Here is a 21,648-nt window from a genome sequence, read left to right on the forward strand (position 1 = left end):
TTTCTGTTCTTAGGATCGTAGGAACATAGATTGAAAGTTGGAAGGGGCCTTAATGTTTATCAAGCCCAACCCTCTCATTTTACAGAAGAGGAAATGGAAGCCCAGAGAAGTTAGTTATATGACTTATCCAAGGACACACTGGTAATGATTGGTAGAATGTGATTTGAACCTACATCTTCTGCTCCTCAGACAAGTCTATCATTGGTTCCACATTCCTCATGGTACCTAGGTATTCCTCCTAGAGCTTATATTCAACAAGCACAGTCAAGCCTTTGAGAATCCAAAGTTGCCTTCACACCATAATCAGACAGTTGAGGTTGCGTGGTTTGTCCTTTGTTCTTGAAGAGGACCATGACATCAGATGCCATGACTTGCAAGGGAGTTGGATTTACGTGAAGGAGGGCTGTGCAGAATCACCAGCCTCACCTCCTCCAGAGCCATCTGGGTTGCAGTGGCCAGATATAGATCAGGACAACTGGAGATATGGCCCAGGATGTAGTAGGAGACCTTGGTCTTTTTAAGCTAAGGTATTTCTGAGTTCTTCCTCTGAGGCAATGCCCATTCAGTGATTGGGGCTGTATAAGAAGTGAGCCAAGGGATGGCCCCTTTATTCCCCACTCCCTCCTCCCCCAAATATCAGATATCAAATTGGAAGGGCAAGACCCTCAGGATTTCTGGCCAAAAGAAAAACAATTGCTATTTACATTCACTCTGAGCCACATGGGCCAAAACAATGACCATTAAGTGGCGCTTTGGTAGGGACCTGTTGTTGGCCAATCAATGAGAGCCAGAGTGAATTGGGTGTAAGGCATGGTCTTTAAAAAAGAAATCTAGCCAGTAAACCCCAAGATACCTAGGTAGGTTTTATCCTTCAAAATTTACCTTCCTTTGGGCAGAGCACCCTTAGGTAAGGGCATGATACCCCATGTGGAGAGAGAAGAGGAGAGGAGAGGAGAGGAGTAGATGAGTTGAGTTGCTCAATTGGAACTGGCCAGTTGAGTCCCCAGTGAGCAACTTGGACTACTCACAGGTTGTGGTTTGTCCTTTGTTCTTGAAGAAGATGATGACATCAGAAAGATGATACCATGATTTGCAAGTGAATTAGATTTAAGTGAGGGAGGGCTGTGCAAAGTCACCAGCCTCACTTTCCCTTCCATCTGGGTCCAGTGGGCAGATATAGATCAGGACAATTAGAGATGGCCCTGGCATTTTTATGGAGATCATTGTCTGTCACATGGGGATATTAATACTTATACTACTTACCTCACAGGGTTGTTGTGAGGAAAGCACTTTGTAAAATTTAAATCACCATTGAGTTATGAGCTGTTTAATGATAATAATAACAATTATTATTATTATTATTATTAAACACTAGAAAATATTTCTTGAAGTGAAGTGCCAGTTAAGGGTGCCAGTTAGTTGAGTTTATGATTAATCTGGTATTACTGTAATGATAAAATTATACTGTTAGTTTTGCATTATTGCCAGTAAAAAATGAGGTATGCAGCATTACCTGGAACAGAGTATCAGTGTTTGGGACAGAATAACCTTAACATGACCTTACTAACCCGGGGCTGCCATGTTTCTGCTGTTTATGTCCTTAGCTGCCCTCATGCTGGACTACCTTAGGACAACATCACCAGACTCCCACAGGCCTTGGCCGAGGCAGGTAAACGGAGCTCTAGGGGTGACCCTTGGAAAACCTGAGCATTCAGCCACTGCTATAAGGAGTAGACTTTCTCTCCCTGCTATGAACACAGGAGCTATTACTTTGTATGGTGCTGGGGGAGAGGGTTGGGATTTAGGGGTTGGACTGGTTAACCAGATGGATTTGAAGTGACTTTCAGGAAATGTGTTTCTATTTCTACCTGAATTCACACATCAAGTATCTCAGGGTAAATGCAAGATGATCAAGCTAACATTTATAATCCTGCAGCGTCAGGTTTGGCCACAAGTCCACAACTTACATTTCCCTTGCCTTGGAGGACAAATGTTCACTTCAGAGAGGACCACTAGGTATAGAGGTAAAAAGAAATGAATTCATTTGGGAGTGACAAGTTCCTTAAAGGAACAGAAAATTTTGATTGTTGTTGGTTTTCTTCCCCCTATTGTGATGAGCTATAATATCAAGCAAATCAAATGTACAAGAAACACAAAACTTTATTAAAATCATCTTTCTTGGGGTGGAGTTAAATGGTGGAGAAAAGGCAGGGGACACTTGTGTAAGCTCCCCAGAACCACTCTTTACACCTTTAAATAATGCCCTAAAACAAATTCTGGAGTGGCAGAACCCATGAAAAGGACAGGGTAGAACAATTTTCTAGCCCAAAACAACTTAGAAGGTTGGCGGGAAAGGTCTGTCACACCAGGGTAAGAGTGGAGTGTACTCTAGTGCAGGCCATACCAGTGCAGACCAGGCTCCAGCAAACCTTAGAGCAGGCCTTCAGAGCAACTGAATCAGCAGTGGCAGTGGCTGCTTCCAGAGCTCTCAGCCCACAGATAGTAAGGGGATCAGACAGCTGGTCAGAAGGAGGTTACAGGGGTCTCTTTGCTGGCACTGGGAGCAGGACTCTGATGCTTTGCACATGTTTGGATCTGGGTGGCAGTCTGAGGGCAAGGAGGAAGATTAGCATACCAGAGCTTGTACCCACAGGGAGTGGGGACCCTCATCATAATTCCAGGGCAGAAAAGAGTGCTTGTGGTGGTTCACAGGCCATAGCAAAGGCCAGGAGAGTAGTCAATACATCTCTCTTGAGATCATGCCACGTTGGAAGAACTAAAAATTTATAGGTCCCTAGAAGTATCTCTGAAAACAGCTTTACAAAACCCCCAAAGCTTGGGACAGTGTGCCCTCCGCTCTGGAAGCAGAGCCTCACTTTAGCAGAGTTAAAAGTCAAGAAATAGGCTGGAAAAAATGAGCAAACAACAGAAAAAAATTCTGACTACAGAAAGTTATGATGGATCAAAACACATACTCAGAAGACAACAAAGTCAAAGCTCCTCCCTTCATCCAAAGCCTCCAAGAAAAATATGAACTGGTCTCAGGCATGGGAGAGCTCAAAAATGATTTTAAAAATCAAATAAGAGGGGTAGAAGAAAAATTGGGAAGAGAAATGAGAGTGATGCAAGAAAATAATGAAAAAAGTCAACAGCTTGGTAAAGGAGGCACAAAAAAAATACTGAAGAAAATAACACCTTTAAAAACAGATTAGGTCAAATGGTAAAAGAGGTACAAAAATCCAATGAGGAGAAGAATGTCTTGAAAAGCAGAATTGGCTAAATGGAAAAAAATATGCAAATATTCACTGAAGAGAACTCCTTAAAAAGCAGAATTGGCCAAATTGAAAAAGAGGCACAAAAATCCACTGAAGAAAAGAACTCCTTAAAAAGTAGAATTAGACAAATGAAAAAGGTGGTGCAAAATTTCACTGAAGAAAATATTATTTAAAAATTAGAATTGAACAAGTGGAAGCTAATGACTCTGAGGCAATAAAACAAAACCAAAGGAATGAAGAAATAGAAGGCAATGTGAAATATCTCATTGGAGAAACAGTTGACCTGGAAAATAGATCTGGGAGAGATAATTTTAAAATTATTGGACTACCTGAAAGCCATGATTTAAAAAAAAAAAGCCTAGACATCATCTTTCAAGAAATTTTCAAGGAAAATTGTCCTGATAGTCTAGAACCAATTTGGCTATAATATGCCTGGCAGTTTTTATTTTGGGATGTAAAAATCCACCTCCTGAAAGACATCCCAAAATGAAAACTGCCAGGAATATTATAGCCAAATTCCAGAGCTCCCAGGTTGAGGAGAAAATATTGGAAGTAACCAGAAAGAAACAATTCAAGTATTGTGTAACCACAGTCAGGATAACACAAGATTTAGCAGCTTCTGCCGTTAAAGAATCAGAAAGCTTGGAATATTTTCCAGAATATTGATATTCTGGAGGGCAGATGAGCTAGGATTACAACCAAGAATCACCTATCGAGCAAAACAGAGTATAATCCTTCAGAGGAAAAAAAAATAGATATTCAGTGAAATAGAGGACTTTCAAGCATACCTGATAAAAAGATCAGAGCTGAATAGAAAGTTTGGCTTTCAAATACAAGACTCAAGGCATAAAAAGGTAATCAGGAAGAGGAAATCATAAAGGACTTAATAAGGTTAAACTGTTTATATTCCTACATGGGAAGATAATACTTGTAACTCATAGAGGGGCAGAGCCAAGATGGCGGAGTGAAAACAGTGACTTGCTTGAGCTCTCCCCCCAAACTCCTCCAAATACTCATAAAAAATGGCTCTAAACAAATTCTAAAGCAGCAGAACCCACAAAAAGACAGAGTGAAACAAATTTCCAGCCCAAGACAACCTGGATGATTGATCAGAAAGGTGTATCACGCAGGGCTGGGAGCGCAGCACGGCGTGGGTGCACAGGCCGCAGCGTGGGCGCGCAGGCTTCAGCAAGCCTGGAGCAGGCCTCAGAGGACTGAATCTCGGGCAGCTGTGGAGGTTTCCAGACTCCTCAATCCACGAATTCCAAAGACAATTTAGAAGGTCAGTGGGAAAAGTCTGTTTCTGTCGGTGCTGAGACAGGAAGGTGGGGTTTCAGCTCCATTCCCCAAGAGCGTGGCCCTGGGGGGGCAGCTGCTTCCCGAGCTCCCGGCCCACAGACTGAGGGGGAATTCAGTGGCTGATCAGAGAGGAATTGCAGGGATCTCTTTGCCAGTGCTGAGGCAGGAATCTCTTGCTTTGCCTGTGTTTGGATCTGGGTCACAGTTCTGGGCAGCAGTGCTGGGGTGAGGAGGAACGCTGGCGTGGTGGAGCTTGGAGTGGCTGTAGAGAGGAACCCTTTCCTCACAGTTACAGGACAGAAAGGAATACTTGTGGTCACAGGCCAGGAAAGGAGTAAACACCTCACCCCTTATCATACCACCTTGGAAGAACTGAAAATTTACAGGTCCCTACAAGTATCTCTGAAAACATCTATGCAAACCCCTGAAGCTTGGGACAATACATTCTTCACATTGGAAGCAGACTCTTACCTTAACAAAGAGTTTAAAACTCAAGTAATTGGCTGGGATCATGAGCAAGCAGGCAAAAAGAGTCAGACTATATATCTTACTTTGGTGAAAAGAAGATCAAAATATACAACCAGAAGAAGACAACAAAGTCAAAGCTCCTACATCCAAAGCCTCCAAGAAAAATATGAATCAGTCCCAGGCCTTGGAAGAGCTCAAAAGGGATTTTGAGAAGCAAGTAAGGGAAGTAGAGGAAAAACTGGGAAGAGAAATGAGAGTGATGCAAGAAAATCATGAAAAAACATCAACAGCTTGCTAAAGGAGACCCAAAAAAATACTGAAGAAAATAACACCTTAAAAAATGGCCTAACCCAAATGGCAAAAGAGGTCCAAAAAGCCAATGAGGAGAATGCCCTAAAAAGAAAATTGGCCAAATGGAAAAGGAAGTCCAAAAGATTACTGAAGAAAATACTTCCTTAAAAATTAGAATAGAGCAATTGGAAGCTATGACTTTATGAGAAATCAAGACACTGTAAAACAAATCCAAAAGAATGAAAAATTAGAAAACAATGTGAAATATCTCATTGGAAAAACAACTGACCTGGAAAATAGATCCAGGAGAGAGAATTTAAAAATTATTGGACTATCTGAAAGCCATGATCAAAAAAAGAGCCTAGACATCATCTTTCAAGAAATTATCAAGGAAAACTGCCCTGATATTATTAGAACCAGAGGGCAAAATAGAAATTGAAAGAATCCACAGATCTCCTCCTGAAAGAGATCCCCAAAGGAAAACTCCTAGGAATATTATAGCCAAATACCAGAGTTCCCAGGTCAAGGAGAAAATATTACAAGCTGCCAGAAGGAAACAATTCAAGTACTGTGGAAACACAATCAGGATAACACAAGATTTAGCAGCTTCTACATTAAAGGACCGCAGGGCATGGAATATAATATTCCAGAGGGCAAAGGAGATAGGATTACAACAAGAATCACCTACCCAGCAAAACTGAGTATAATCCTTCAGGGGAAAAAATGGTCATTCAGTGAAATAGAGGACTTTCAAGCATTCCTGATGAAAAGACCAGAGCTGAATAGAAAATTTGACTTTCAAATACAGGACTCAAGTGGAACATGAAGAGGTAAACAGGAAAGAGAAATCATAAGAGACTTATTAAGATTGAACTGTTTACATTCCTGCATGGAAAGATGATATTTATAACTCATGAGACCTTTGTCAGTATTAGGGTAGTTGGAGGAAAAAAATTATATGTATTATATGTAGATAGATAGATAGAGGGCACAGGGTGAGTTGAAGATTAAGGGGTCATATCTGGAGAATAAAATTAAGGGATGAGAGAGGATTATACTCAGAGAAGAGAAAGGGAGAGGTAGAATGGGGTAAATTATCTCACAAAAAAAACAGAAAGGAAAAGTCTCTTACAGTAGAGGGGAAATGGGGGAAGGTAAGAGGGAATGAGTGAATCTTATTCTCATAGGATTTGGCTTAAGGAGGGAATAACATACACATTCAATTGGGTATGGAAATCTGTCTTACCCTACAGGAAAATGGGGGAGAAGGGGAGAGAGAGCAGGGATGATAGAGAGGAGGGCAGATTGGGAAAGGAGTAATCAGAAGTAAATACTTCTGAGGAGGGACAGGGTCAAAAGAAAGAATAGAATAAATGGGAGGGCAGGATAGGATTAAGGGAAATAGAGTTAGTTTTTCACAACACGTCTACTATGGACGTGTTTTGCATAGTTGCACGTGTACAACCTATATTGAGTTGCTTGCCTTTTCAATGAGGGTGGGTGGGGAGGGAGGAAGAGAAAAAATTTGAAACCTTAAGTTTTAAAAACATGTGTTTGAAAAAAAAATGTTTTCACATGCTACTGGGAAATAAGAAATATAGGAAATGTGGTACAGAAGTCTATCCTGCCCTACAGGAAAATAGAAGGGGAAGGGGATAAAAGAAGGGGAGAGAGATAGAAGAGAGGACAGACTAGGGGAAGGGATATTCAGAATGCATGCCATCTTGGGGTGGGGGAGGGGGGGAGATGGGGGAAATTGGGAACTCAAAACCTTGTGGAAGTGAATGTTGAAAACTAAAAATAAATAAATTTATATTTAAAAAAAGAAATGAATAAAAGTAACTCATAAAAACTTTCTCATTGTTAGGACAGTTAGGAGAAGTATATATAGACAGGTTTGGAATGGAATATGATGGGATGATATCTAAAAAAATAAAATTAAAGGATGAGAAAGAGGAATGCACTGAGGGAAAGGGAGAGGTAGAATGAGGTAAATTATCTCACATAAAAGAGGCATAAAAGAACTTTTACAGTGGAAGGGAAGATGGGGGAGGTGGTAGGGAATGCTTGAACCTTATTCTCATCAGAATTGGCTGAAAGAGGAAATAACATACAGATTCAATTGGGTATAGAAATCTATCTTACCCTATAGGAAAGTAGGGGAAGGGATTAGAGAAGGGAGCAGGGTGCTCGTGGAAGGAAGGGCAGATTTGGGGAGGTGGTAGTCAGAAGGAAAACACTTTTAAGGAAGGGCAGGTGAATATATATATGTGTATATGTATGTATGTATGGATGTATATATATATATATTATATATATATATGGGAAATAGTATGGAGGGAAATACAGTTAGCAATCATAAATGTGAAAAAATTTCTTGATGCAAGTTTCTCAGATGAAGGCCTCGTCTCCCAAATATATAGCAAAATGAGTCAAATTTATAAAAATAAGAGCCATTCCTCAATTGATAAATGATAAAAAGAAAAATATGAACAGCCAGTTTTCAGTTGAAGTTGTTAAAGGTATCTATAGCTATATGGAAAAAATGGTCTAAATCACTATTGATTGGAGAAATGCAAGTTAAAGCAATTCTGAGTTACTACTTCACACTTATTAGATTGGCTAATAGGACAGAAAAGGAAAATGACAAATGGTGGAGGGGATGTGGAAAAATTGAGACACTAATGCATTGTTAGTGGAGTTGTGAACCGATTTAGTCATTGTGTAGAGCAATTTGGAATTATGCATAAAGGCGTATAAAACCATGCATATCCTTTGACCTAGCAATACCACTACTAGATCTGTATCCCAAAAGAAATAAAAAACAAAAAGGAAAAGACCCTATATGTACAAACTATTTAAAGTAGCTCTTTTATGGTGACAAAGAATTGGAAAATGAGATTTCCATCAATTGGAGAATGGCTGAACAAGTTGTAGTCTATGATTGTAATGGAATACTGTAGTTATGTAAGAAATGATGAGCTAGATGCTCTCAGAAAAACCTGGAGAGACTTACATGACCTTATGCAAAGTTAAATGAGTAGAACCAAGAAAACATTGTACATAGTTAAAGCAATACTGTAAAATGATCACCCGTGAATGACTTAGCAATTCTCAGCAACACAATGATCCAAGACAACTCTGGAGGACTTAGGATGAAAATGCTATCCATGCTACCCAGAGAAAGAATTGATGGAGTCTAAATGCAGATCAAAGCATGCTTTTTAAAGTTCCTTTATTTTTCTTGGATTTTTATTTTGGTCTATGTTTTCTTGTACTGCACGATTAATATGGAAGTATGTTTTGTATGAGTATACACATATAACCTATATCAAATTGGAGGGAGAAAATTTGGAATTCAGTTTTAAAAATGAATGTTGAAAATTATTTTTACATGTAATTAGGGAAAAATAAAATACTAAATAAAAGACAAAAAAAAAAGAAAATCATCATTCTTTTTCATCAGATAAATTCGTGTCACTCCTCTGCTCAAAAATCATCAGTGGCTTTTAATTGCCTTCTGAGCAAATTTGAAACTCTCTTTCCTGACATTCAAGGCCCTCATAATTTTTGCTCAGTGCATGGAGTTAACAGAAGGGAGGAATATTTAGTTCATATTCTTCCCTTCCATTAACTCCATGCATCAAACAATCTGGACAAGTCCTAACCCGCTTCACCACTTTCCCTTCAACCTAGATTTGTATTGTTTTCTCAGGTTTTTTTTGTCCTTTGTTCCATCTTGTCATTCCATATGCCTGAAATGTTCTTTCTATCTTATCTTGTTGATATATAAACTGTAATTATTTTCATTGTATTCTTTTTGCAAATACTTATCATGAGCACTGCAGTACAAATGGACTTAAATATCCCTGGTCAGCAACTACTTTCTTCCTCAGATCTCACAGAAACCTGTTTCAACTTCCTAATTAACTGTCATGTGATATTGTATATTAGACCTATGTTGTTGTGTTGGTATCATCCCTCTACTACATGGACTGTATGCTCCTTGAGGGCAGTATCTAGTGTCTTAACTGTTACTTCGTGCTTAGAACAAAGCTTTGCAGAATAGTGACAATACATTTTTTTGTATCGCATCACATTAAGCACCTACTGTGTGCAGGGCTCAATGGCTACTACTGGTGATATAAAGGTAGAGAATGACACAGTCCTTGTCCTCAAGGAGCTTGTAATGTCTCTTGGGAGACTGGGAAATGGAACTTACACAGTCTGTAAGTAATAACAACAACAACAATAGCTGTCATTTATGTGGTGTTTTAAAGTTTGCAGAATGCTCTACAGCTATAATCTTATTTGTTCCTCGTAACAAGTCTGGGAGGTAGATGCTATTATGATCCCCATTTTATAGATGAGGAAACTGAGGCAGGCAGAAAGTTAAGTGACTTGCCCGGGATCTAAGTATCTGAGGCTGCACTTGAACTCAGGTCTTCTGGACTCCAGACCCAGCACTCTATCCACTGCACCACTGAGCCATTCCTGTGTCACAGGTGTTGGCTGAGGCAAGTATAATAAAAGGTACAATATGAGAGGGACAAAGTCAAAATCTAGACAAAATAAGAAAATTTGAGAGGGATAATTCCAGACCTGCTTTCCTCTTTTATGGCTTTCATGACCATTGGCGAATTATTTCCCCTTTCTGGCTCTCAGTTTTCTTACATGTGAAGTGAAAGGGCTAGACTCGATGACTTACTCCCAAGGACCCTTCCAGCTCTGGCTCTCTTCTCTCATTGCGTAATCACTTCTAGTGGGGGAAGATCAAGAGAAAGCTTCATGGAGAAGTGGTGTCTAACCCATAACTTGAAAGAGGGGGTTTTCAGTTGGTAGAGATGAGAGAACACATTCCAGGCCAGGGAGTTCGGCCTGCATCAGTGCCTGGGGGCCAAGGCAAGACTCGGAAAGGGGAGGCATGATAAGAAAGAAAGTTGGATGCATAGGTGCTCCACCACGTGGAAGTTCACCCCCGCTCCCAGCTTCTATGTGGGTTTTGTACTAAAGCTTGAGAACTAGCATATTGGTTACATCCTATCCAGAGTAGTTCTGGATACAGGACTCTTTGAGAAGAACAATGGCAACAGGGAATTTGTGGCATTGACTCATAGCCCCAGTGACCCTTGATTCAGCAGAGTGGTGTCTGCCGTCATATCTTAATTCAAATTAAAATGACCATTGAAAAATGTTACGGTTTTAACCTGGGGTCCTAATGTTTAGTTCAATTCAACAGACATTCTTTAAGTGCCTGCCACCAGGGCCTTAAAAGGCCCTGCGCTAGCCCCCCACGAATACAAACACAAAAATGAAGTCGTCTTTGTCCCCAAGGAGATTCCGGAGCATACAGAATATATGAAAGTAAGCAGACTACAAGGCAGCACGAAGAGAGGGAGGGAGCCTCTCAGGACTCCCTAGCATCCTATTTGCCTGTGACCAGCAGTGCTGTTTGCAGTCTGACATCTGACAGCCCAGATTCACATTTGCAAAGGGCTTTAAGGTTTATTAAACACTTTCCACACAATAGCCTTGCCAGGTAGGACATATTATTATCCTTGTTTTACAAATGACAAGACTGAAGGTCAGAGAGATTAAGTTACTTTGCCCATGTTCACATAGCTAGGATTTGATCTCTGCTCCCCTGATTCTGAGTCCAGCATTCTTTGTAGTAGGCCGCACAGGCCACCTCACCTTCTTAGAACTGCAGCCTTCACAGTTCCCAGAGAACAGCCCTGTGGAATCCTGTCAGCCACCAACTAATTGCCAGTTGCCAGGAAAACTCCTCCTTCATGGGGGGTGGGGGTGGGGGAGGCTTTTTATGGGCTCGATCTCACTTCCCTGAACTCTTTGCCTAATTGCTATGGGAAACAGTAATCTACCCTCCGCCAACTAACTGGAGAGAGGCGGTAGGCATTATATCTGAAAGCACAAGCCATACTGGGAATATGTCACACCTTCCCCGTTCCCATCCCTTCCACCCAGTGCCTGCTGGAAGCAACCCTAGGGAGTGATATAAGGGAATTGCCTATTGGCTGGTTACTTCCAGTTTCTGGGAATTTTTGATGGCTTAAGAATAATCAATGGTGCGAGCTCTTGCTTTCCAGAAAGCCTAGAGCAGGGAGAAATCATAACGTGCACACTGAAGCCAGTCCAAATAAAATGTGCATTGCCATATACATAATAGAAGAGAAAAGGAGGATTGTATGTGGAACTTGGAAGCTAGATAGTGCAGAAGTCAAGAAGATCTGACCTAAAACCCTTCCTCAGACACTAAGTGTATGACCCTGGGCAAGTCTCTTAACCTTTCTCAGCTTCAGTTTTCTCATCTGTAAAATGGGATAATAGTAGCACCTACCCTCACAGAGTTGTTGTGAAGACAAAGTGAGGTAATATATGTATAGTGCCTTGCAAATTGTGATGTGCTTATCTACATGCTAGCTATTATTTTAAAATCTCTTTTATATGTATATAAGTATATAATAAGTTTAGCCTGTAGCTTTCAAAGCTGTTCTGCTTGTCTGTGCTTCTTTTTGGGATTTCTTCTGTCGGAGCATATTTTTTTTAAAAAGGTGCCTCAAAGACCATCTTTCTTTGCTTTACTTTTTCTATCCTATCCCTATCTCCCTCACCCTCTAATCCTACCATAGCCTCCAGTTAGGAAAAAGAAAAAAGAAAAACAAAGTTCTTGTAACAAATGTTCGTAATCGGGTAAAACAAATTTCCCCATTTTCTGACTCTGATAATGTTTACCTTATTATGTAACCTGAGGCTATCACCTCTCTGTCAAGAGGTGGATAGCATGCTTTATCATCAGTCTTCTGGGATCACAGTTGGCTAGTGCATTGGTGAGAGTTCTCAACTCTTCCAAATGGTTTTTTTTAAATTTTATAATATTACTGTTATTGTATAAATTGTTCTCCTGGTTCTGCTCACTTCACAATGTATCAGTTCACATGAGTCTTCTAAGATTGCTTGGAAACACCTCATTTTGTCATTTCTTACAATCCAATAATATGCTGTTACATATATAAACCACAGTTTGTTTGGCTGTTCCCCAATAGATGAACCCCGTCTTGATTTCTAGTTCTTTGCCTTAACAGGAAATAAAAAAAATAAGCTTCTTTCTCGAAGAGGTGGTGCAGTACAGTGGATAGAGCACTGAATTTGAGTTCAGATCCCAGATCTACTACTTTACTACAAAACAGGATTATGGGCAAGAACCTCACCCTGTCTGGGCCTCAACTTCCTCATCTGTCAAATGAGGAGATTGAACTAGATAACTGAAGGTCCCCATGAGCTCTTCTATGAATGTATTCTCACTGGACAGACCCAGTGAGAACAAGGGTCCTTCCCTAACATTTCAAACATAGGGTTAAAAATAGACATAAATGTATCCATACACACAATTGTGGTAGTAAAACAGTGCTTTATGATTGCAAAGTCCTTTTCCCATATCTCCTTTTATCCTCACAACGATCTGCCCCTTAGTACTAGTAACATTCTACCCATTTTTTGTAGGAGAAATTGGGGGCCAGAGGGATTGTGATTTGTTCACAGCCAGAAAGTGGCTGAACCAGGTCTTGAACCCAGGTTTACCTGACTCCAGGTCTAGTATTCTTTCTAGTATCCTTTACAGTGTCTTTTGACAGATATATACATATATATGGAGTAGTCAGAGGAAGTAAATTAGCAGTAGCTTTGTTTTGTATTAGCCATTATTGGATTTGATAATCCTAATAGTTCAGTATTGTCTTAACCTTTTGGTGTGCTCTATGTCCATTTTTATTTATTGGTGCAGTGTAATATAAACCATGTGTGCGGCTTAAAATCAGAACCCCTGGCCCCAGTGCCTAGCAGCATTTTGACCTTTGAGTCTTGGGTTTGTGATCCATGAAGCAAGGCTGCTAGTGTTTACACTGCATGTCTCACAGAATGGTGATGAAAGTGTTTTGCAAACCTTAGGGTGCTAGAGGAATATGAGCTATATACTAAGATCTTGTGAAGTAAACAGTTTGGGTATTATTTAATCATGTAACTCTCGTTTCCCATATATGTCTGTTGCAGACATATAGCTTCTAGAGCGCCACAAGGAGGCTGAGAGGTGACACGGACCTGAGAGGTCAAGGTCGACATTGCAGCCAGTTAAGTAGTGGAAGAGAAGCTCAAGTTTGGCTCTCCTGACTTGTAAGTCTGGCGTCCCTTGTCCAACCTCAGGGTATCTCTCCTCCCGATAATCAAGTAGGACGGGACGTGGGTGGAATACTCCCTTTTTGTCCTTCTCAAGGAGGAAACTTTTTCTTCTAGGAAACCATCTTGCTTTTCTAATGTGAGATATTCCTTGGTAATTAGCAATAGTCCCTAGAGTGTCTCTCCTGATCACAGAGACCCAGCAGGTCTGCTGTTTCAGAGAAACTTCTTTAAGGGCTGAACAGAATCCGCTAATTTATCTGCAAACTTGGGTTTGCCCTGGGAAAATTATCCCAACTATGCTTGTGTAGTGTAAAGAGCACTGGAAATGGGGATCAGAAAACTTGTATGTAAGTCCCATTTCTTCCACTTCAATTACTGCGTACCCTGCAGCAAGTTTCTTACCCTTTCTGTGCCTCAGTTATCCCTATCAGTAAAATAATTGGGTTGTACTGAATGATCCCTAAAGTCTTTCCCCACTGTTTGTATTATGTGATTATTGGGGCTAACTTGGTGTAATATATCCATTTTGCCTTTAGATGTCACTGCTGCATCAACTTTCTGTGGCTTTGAAGCCTTACAGTCATTGAGTTCTAGAATGTTAAGAGTTGTAATAGTTCCTCAAGTCTTCCCCATTTTACAGGTGAGGAAACTGAGGTCCAGAGAGAGTCAGTGACTTGCCCCATCCCATAAAGGAAAGTGTAACACAACCAGTACAAGGAATTTTCTTAGATCCCAAAGTGAAATAAGAAACCTGAAAGTATGTGGATTTAGGGCCCAGCTGAGTGCCCAGTGTCCAGGTTAGGGCAAGTTGCATAGTAGATGCTGAAGAAATGATGTATCTTTGGTATTTTATAAACCTTAAAGTCTATGTGAATGTCAAGAGTTGTTAGTATTATTATTACTTGCTGCTGTTTTTGCGCATTGCTTTGATTGACCTTCCGGTCATATAGTCCTCACTTTAGTACACATCTTCAATACCTCTCAACAGGATTGTTCTGACAGCTTCCTAACTGGTCTGCCTGTCTTTGGTCTTTTTCCTTTCTAGTCCTTCCTGCACACAGCTGTCAAAATAATCTTCTTAAGTCACAAATCTTATGATGTCACTCTATAGTCAAAGAACTTTAGTGACTCAGACTCACAGACTCTCAGAGTTGGAAGGAGATCTCAGAGCTGATCTAGTCTAAACCATGCCTGAACAAGAATTGCTTGTTTATGATACTGGACAGTGGTAATCCATCAGTAAGGTCCATGATGATCTTTCCCCCCTCTCCTTCTCTCCCTCTTACCCTGTCTAGGCCTGTCTCCCTGTCTCTCCTAGGCTGGAAAGGCAGCACCCACTCAGGGTGCTGACCCCATCCCACTTGGCGCACCAGTTTTGATATGCTCCATTTCCAACCAGAGCTTGTTTGCCCTTCCTCAAGTAGCTGTGCTTTCCCCTCCTTCCCCTCCTTTCAGGGGCTTACTTTATTGGTGCTAGACTTATTGCAGACACCCAATCCGTTTTTAGCTCTGCCTCAGCCTCCCACTTCAGGATGACAGGTGTGCACTGCTGCCACCACATCCCACTGAGCCTTGGCTACCTTGTCCATGAAAGCTTTCTTGGGCCTTCCAGCTGAAAAGTGGTTTTTTTCCTCCTCCAGTTACCTTTGAATCTTTCTTTTGCCTCTATCATGCTCTTTCTTGCATCATGGGTAGATGTTGTTATTGCTCTTAGGAGACCATTGGTTCCTTGAGGGCAAAAGCAGCATTTTTTTTTCATCTTTATATCCTCAGTGTCTAGCACAGTACCTTAAGGAACTTAATAAATATTTGCTATTATTGAATGGAGTAGAGATTTTGGGAAGAGCCCTTCACTGGGATTCAGGAGACCTGGGTTTGAGTACATTGCTCTGCTACCTTTTTGGTATGAATTTAAGGCACTTAACCTCCCAGTTTCCTGCTGTAAAATGAAGATTTGGGGATTATCTGGCCTCTCAGTCCTAAATAATGTGCTAGAGTGGAAAGAGCATTGGACCATAGTCTTTAAGTCCCTCTCAGCGCCTTGGATTTCTCATTTGTAGAGAATAATAACATCAATGGTGCTATCTTCATGTTGTTGTAAGGATCAAATAAAACAATGCACATACATTGCTTTGTAGGCCTTAAAGAGCCTTAGCCAGCATTGGGCCTGGAGTCAGGAAGACCTGAGTTCCAATCTGTTTCAGACAATTACTAGCAATCCTAGGCAAGTCACTTAGCCTCTCTCAGTCTCAGTTTCCTTATATGTAAAATGGGGATGACGATGGTACCCACTTAATAGGATTGTTGAGGATAAAATGAGCTGATATTTGTAAAACACTTTGCAACCCCTGTAAAGCACTATATAAATCCTAAATAGACTGTGATGATGATGATGAGGATGATGATTTTGTCAGCTGTTATCTTTTGCGTTCTTTGTCTCTTCCCTTTCAGAGGTCTCAGTTTCTTCTTTTGTAAAGTGAAGGGTTGGACTAGTTGACTGCTAAGGCCCTTCCAACTTTAAAATTCTGTGATTCTCTGTTCTGGGGTTCCAAGATAAATACCCTCTATCCACTCTCCCAGGCTGAGGGGGTTGGGTTGACTTCAGGTCAAAGGAATGTGACAAGCATGTAGTCCTGGATAATTTCTTACAACTGCAAAAAAATCCCTTTTCATTTTTTTTTTTTCTGGTGAACAACTTCACTTCTATCTGAGTAGTGGCCACAAGGTGGCAGCCAGAACCATCCCACTCTATTATTTCTGGCCCACACCTACCCAAATCCCAGAAACACCACAGTCTAGACTAGCTAACAGGCCGAATTCTTCCCTTGTTAGGTAAGCCTGCATGTAGACGTTCACGATTCTCATTTCCAGCCATCATATCCCACTGTGCCTTTTCAAGACTTGCTCAGCCAAGGTGTCACATCACACCACTGAATGCTTTGAAGGCAGGAGGGGCCAGATCTCCCAAATGGGATGTGTGCATGGAATTTGTGTAAATGTGCACAGGAGAGAGCTGTTTACTCTTAACAAGTATCTTTTGAACTGCTGTGGGAATAAAGAGATTAAATGGTGCTCACATTCAGATACCCTTTAATTTGATGTGAAATTCTACCAGGTTTTAGAGTGGTATTTTTGCCAGCAGTTTGATAAGATTTGCTGGCATGTTGAATTCTTTCTAAGAACATTTCTTAAATTTCTCCCAAGTCTACCCCTCAAGCTGTAACATTGGCTTTGTAATTATATGGTTAAGGGTTGACCTTTCTCCCCTCACCTACCTGTTTCAAACTTGGTCATGGTTTTCCTTTGTTTTATGTCTGTATGCAATTCACAGCCTGTTTGATTTAATGTGTTAGTCTCAAGTTTAGTGTCCGAGAGACAGGTGTGTCTGCACCAGCAGCCGAACGAGGAACTGAAGCTGAGGAGAGAGAATCACAGGACAGGTTCTGTCTGTCTTGTGCTGGCTATGGTTTTTCTTTAGTCTTTTGTTTAATTTGTTTATTGAAAGAGAGTTAAGTATTTTGAAAAAAAATCAATAAAATTTGAAAATGTTTGAGTTCTTCAGAGGCTACAGGGTATTGTAAGTAGAAAGAGCACCAGGCTGTGAGGGTCCAGATTCCAGGACTAGCTGTGCAACTGATGTGCTGGGGGACTCTGGGCAGGTTGCTTCCTTTCTCTGGATGTCAGGTCCCCTACCTGTAAGAGAAGGAGGTTAGATTGAGTTGATTGCTAAGGTACTTTCAGCTCTGCTCCTCTGTTCTTATGTTCTAAATACCTGTGTCTGCCTTTTGGCTCTACCCGGGAGCAAGAACCAAGTAATGACATGCCAGCCCTAAATGTCTGATCTTATGAACCTGTTGTTTTGGAGTGTCCTAAGTGCTAAGATCTCTTCCAGCTCTGACATTTTCTGTTCCATCAGCCCTTCCAGGTATGAGGTGCCATGATTTCTGTGGTTCTGTGTCCTTCCTATTTGCCCTTCCCTGTGAAATGCTTAGAAAACTCAGACATCCCAAAGCAATATTGCTTCTGGTAAACTCATCGTAGCTCTCGTCTGAAGCCTGTAACAGGGGCATTGTCTTTAGCGTTGGAGCGGCAGATTTTTCAAGGGCAGCTGTGAATCAAGGCTGCCTCTTTCTCTGAGCTGTTGGGGTCTGTTTCAGCCAACCCAGAGTTCTTTGGAATCTGTAGTTGACACTGCCCTGCCCTGCTGCAGGGCCTGATGCAGCTTGAAGGAGTCTCTCTCCAAGTCTGTTGCAACATAAGAGAAACGTGGGAGGAGGGAGAGTGCTGGGATTGAGTACAGTTGGCTGTGGATGGCAACCTGCCAGCAAGGTCTGAGTAAAATTCTTGTTAGTCCCATTTGAAAAAACAAATAAATTTCCAAGAAAATGTTGAAGTGCTTCCTTGAAGCCTCTTGCAGTTAGCTTACAAGAGATAAATGTATTTCCCTAAATGAGTGTTTGATAGAAACTGTTCAGAGAGAACTGCTGACTCCTTTCTGTCTGAGGTTGGAAGAGGATATGATATGCTGCAGTGGAAAGAGCCTGGGACTGTACATCAGGAGATCTGGAGTCTGCTCCCAGCTTTAATTCTGTGTGGGAATTTAGACAAGTCATTCTTTGGGACCCAGCCTCCCCATCTGTAAAATGGAAGGTTGGGCTAGAGCATCTACAAAGTCCCTTAAAATTCTAATATGATGTTGTAAAGTTCTAAGTTCTGATATTCTGAATTCTATAGTTATGGCTAGCTCTACTATTTTAGATTCAAAGGCCCCTTCCTGATCTTACATTTTATGATTTTGTAAGTACCCTTCCACTAATACATTTTTATGTACAATTGTATCTAAATAGGGGTTCTTAAACTAGAGTTCATAAACTTATTTAAAAAATTTTTTGATAACCATTTCAATATGATTGGTTCTTTTGGTAATACTATGTATTTTAATTTATGCATTTAAAAATAATATTCTGAGAAGAGGTCTATAGGCTTCACCAGATCACCTACCTAGACCAAAGGGATCATAACTTTTTTTGTGTGTCATGGATCTTTTTTGGTAGCCCAGTAAAGCCGTTGGAGCCTCAGAATAATGATTTTTCTTTAAAAAATATTCATTGTTGGGTCAGCTAGGTAGAGCAGTAGATAGAGCACCAGCCCTGGAGTCAAGAAGACCTGAGTTCAAATGTGGCCTCACACATTTAGTAGTTGTGTGACTGTGGGCAAGTCACTTAACTCTGATTGCCTCAAAAAATTCATTGTTGAAGGAAATGCTAAATTTCAGTTAGAGATTGTTGAAAATAAAGATATAATTTCCCCCATCCAAGTTCACAGACTTCCTTCTCCCTCAAAATATATCCACAAACTCCAAGTGAAGGGCCTCTGTTATAAAGCCAACCCCCCTCATTTTCTAAATGGGGAAACTGAGACCACAGAAAGAAAGGAATTCACTGAAGGTTATATAGCAAGTTAGTATCAAAGCCAGGACTAGAAACCAGGGCTACTGACTGATTATCTAGGCATGTCAAGAAAGCTACTTTCTCCTGATGAGGAGAAACCAAATTATTATCAGGTGCAATTGCTATATAGGTAGATAAATGGATCTGAGTCCATTGGCATGAATATTCCTCCATCAGTGCAGACAGCATCCCATCCATACCTTCTTAGCCTGTGTAGTTGTTATCCATGTCTTTTTATTTTTATTTTTTTAAATGAGATCTTGAGTACATACTTTATTTTTTAAATTTTTAAATTAATTTATTTTAAATTATCAACAATCACTTCCATAAGCTTTTGAGTTTTAAATTTTTCTCCCTCCCCACCTCTCTCCCCAAGATGTCGTGCAATCTGATGTAGGTTATACATATATATTCTTATTAAACACATTTTCACATTAGTGATGTTGTAAGTAAGAATTAGAACCAATAGGAGGAACCACCAGAAAGAGGAAACAAAATAAAACAGAAGAAAAAAAAATAGCAAATAGTATGCTTCCATCTGTATTCAAACTCCATAGTTCTTTTTTTGGATGTGGATACCATTTTCCATCATGAGTCTTTTGGAGTTGTCTTAGATCCTTGCATTGCTGAGAAGAGCCAAGTCTATCAAAGTCAGTCATCGCACAGTGTGGCTCTTACTGTGTACAGTGTTTTCCTGGTTCTGCTCACTTCACTCAGCCTCATTTCATATAAGTCTTTCCCGGTTTTTCTGATGTCTGCCTGCTCATCATTTCTTATAGCACAGTAGTATTCCATTCCATTCAAATACCACAGCTTGTTCAGCCCTTCCCCAATTGATGGGCAGCCTCTCAATTTCCAGTTCTTGGCTACCACAATAAGAACTGCTGTAAATATTTTTGCACATGTGGGTCCTTTTTCCCATTTTTATGATCTCATTGGGATACAGACCTAGAAGTGGCATTGCTGCGTCAAAGGGTATGCACAGTTTTATAGCCCTTTGGGCGTTGTTCCAAATTGCTCTCCAGAATGGTTGGATCAGTTCGCAACTCCACCAACAATGCATTAGTGTTCCAATTTTTCCACAACTTCTCCAGCATTTATCATTGTCCTGTTTTGTCATGTTAGCCAATTTGATAGGTGTGATGTGGTACCTCAGAGTCGTTTTGATGTGCATCAGTGGTGATTTAGAACATTTTTTTCATATGATTATAGATGGCTTTAATTTCTTCCTCTGAAAACTGCCTGTTCATATCCTTTGACCATTTATCAATTGGGGAATGACTTGTATTCTTATAAATTTGACTCATATTTTAGGAGTGATGCCTTTATTAGAGATACTGGTTGTAAAAATTCTTTCCCAGTTTTCTGCTTCCCATCTAATCTTGGTTGCATTGGCTTTGTGCAAAAACTTTTCAATTTAATGTAATTAAAATTATCCATTTTGCATTTCACAATGTTCTCTATCTCTTACTTGGTCATAAATTCTTCCCTTCTCCATAGATCTGAAAGGTAAACTATTCCTTGCTCTTCTAGTTTGTATATAGTATCAGTCTTTGTATCTAACTCCTGTACCCATTTTGACTTTATTTTGGTATAGGATGTAAAATGTTGGTTTATGCCAAGTCTCTGCCATACTGTTTTTGAGTTTTCCCAGCAATTTTTGTTAAATAGTGATTTCTTATCCCAGAAGCTGGAGTCTTTGGCTTTATCAAATAGTAGATTAGTATACTCATTGACTATTGTGTCTTACATACCTAACCTATTCCACTGATCCATTACTGTATTTCTTAGCCAGTACCAAGTAGTTTTGATGATTGCTGCTTTATAATACAATTTAAGATCTGGTATAGCTAGGCTACCTTCCCTTGCATTTTTTTCCATTAGTTCCCTTGATATTCAGGACCTTTTGTTCTTCCAGATGTATTTTGCTGTTGTTTTTTCTAGCTCTATAAAATGATATTGCTTTTTAAAAGCCCAGTGTGACCTTAGACTATAACATTAGAGTTGTAGCATTCTGATCACAATAGGTGATAATCCCCTTGGGTGCTGACCTGACCACACCTGAGTAAAAGTTTTGGGTGCCAGCTATTAACCTTTTGTGAGAGACTGATAAGCCTAAAGAATGCCCAGAGAAGAGTTGTTTATAATGGTGAAAGGCCTAAAGACATATTTGAAGGCCTATCACATGGAAGAGGGATTGGACTCATTCTGCTTGACTCCAGAGGGCAAAACTAGAAAAAAGTGGGTGGAAGTTATAGAGGCAGATTTAATCAGTTAATAAGCATTTATTAAGCACCTACTATGTGCCTGTACAGTCTCTGTACATGAAACAGTCCCTGCCCTCAAGGGAACAATATGCACACGTATAATTACATACAAAATAAACAAAAGGTAATTTAGGGAAGGAAGCACCGATTTGGGGGGTGGGTACAGCGTGGAGCCAGAAATTGAGAAAGGCCTCATGTACGAGAGGGCATTTAAGCTGAACTTGGCAATAAACAAGTCAGGATTCCAAGAGGCAGAGGAAGAGTGCGTATCAGGCGTGGAAGACAGACTGTGCAGAGGTGGGAGATCAACATTTTGTGTGTGGTTGGCCCTGGGAATAAGTGAAGGAATGTAATATATATGTCTGGAAAGGTTAGGTTGGCATCCAGTGTGAAAGGCTTTAAAAG

General features: G+C 40.4%; 1 protein-coding gene across 6 annotated transcripts in view; it reads left to right on the plus strand.

The window, feature by feature from the left end:
- GNG7 (G protein subunit gamma 7) overlaps positions 1–21,648 on the plus strand; it is a 369,218-nt gene that overhangs the window by 103,689 nt on the left and 243,881 nt on the right. For 5 of the 6 annotated variants that reach the window (XM_021009004.2, XM_021009000.2, XM_021008999.2 and 2 more), the window contains one exon: positions 13,401–13,520. The exons of the other annotated variant lie outside the window; for it this stretch is intronic. The gene's annotated coding sequence lies outside the window, so the exon portion shown is untranslated. The remainder of the gene's footprint in view (positions 1–13,400; positions 13,521–21,648) is intronic. 6 annotated transcript variants of the gene reach the window in all.

The sequence above is a fragment of the Phascolarctos cinereus genome, unplaced genomic scaffold, assembly GCF_003287225.1.
Source record: "Phascolarctos cinereus isolate Bilbo 61053 unplaced genomic scaffold, phaCin_HiC Scaffold_4;HRSCAF=312, whole genome shotgun sequence".
NCBI lineage: Eukaryota > Metazoa > Chordata > Mammalia > Diprotodontia > Phascolarctidae > Phascolarctos > Phascolarctos cinereus.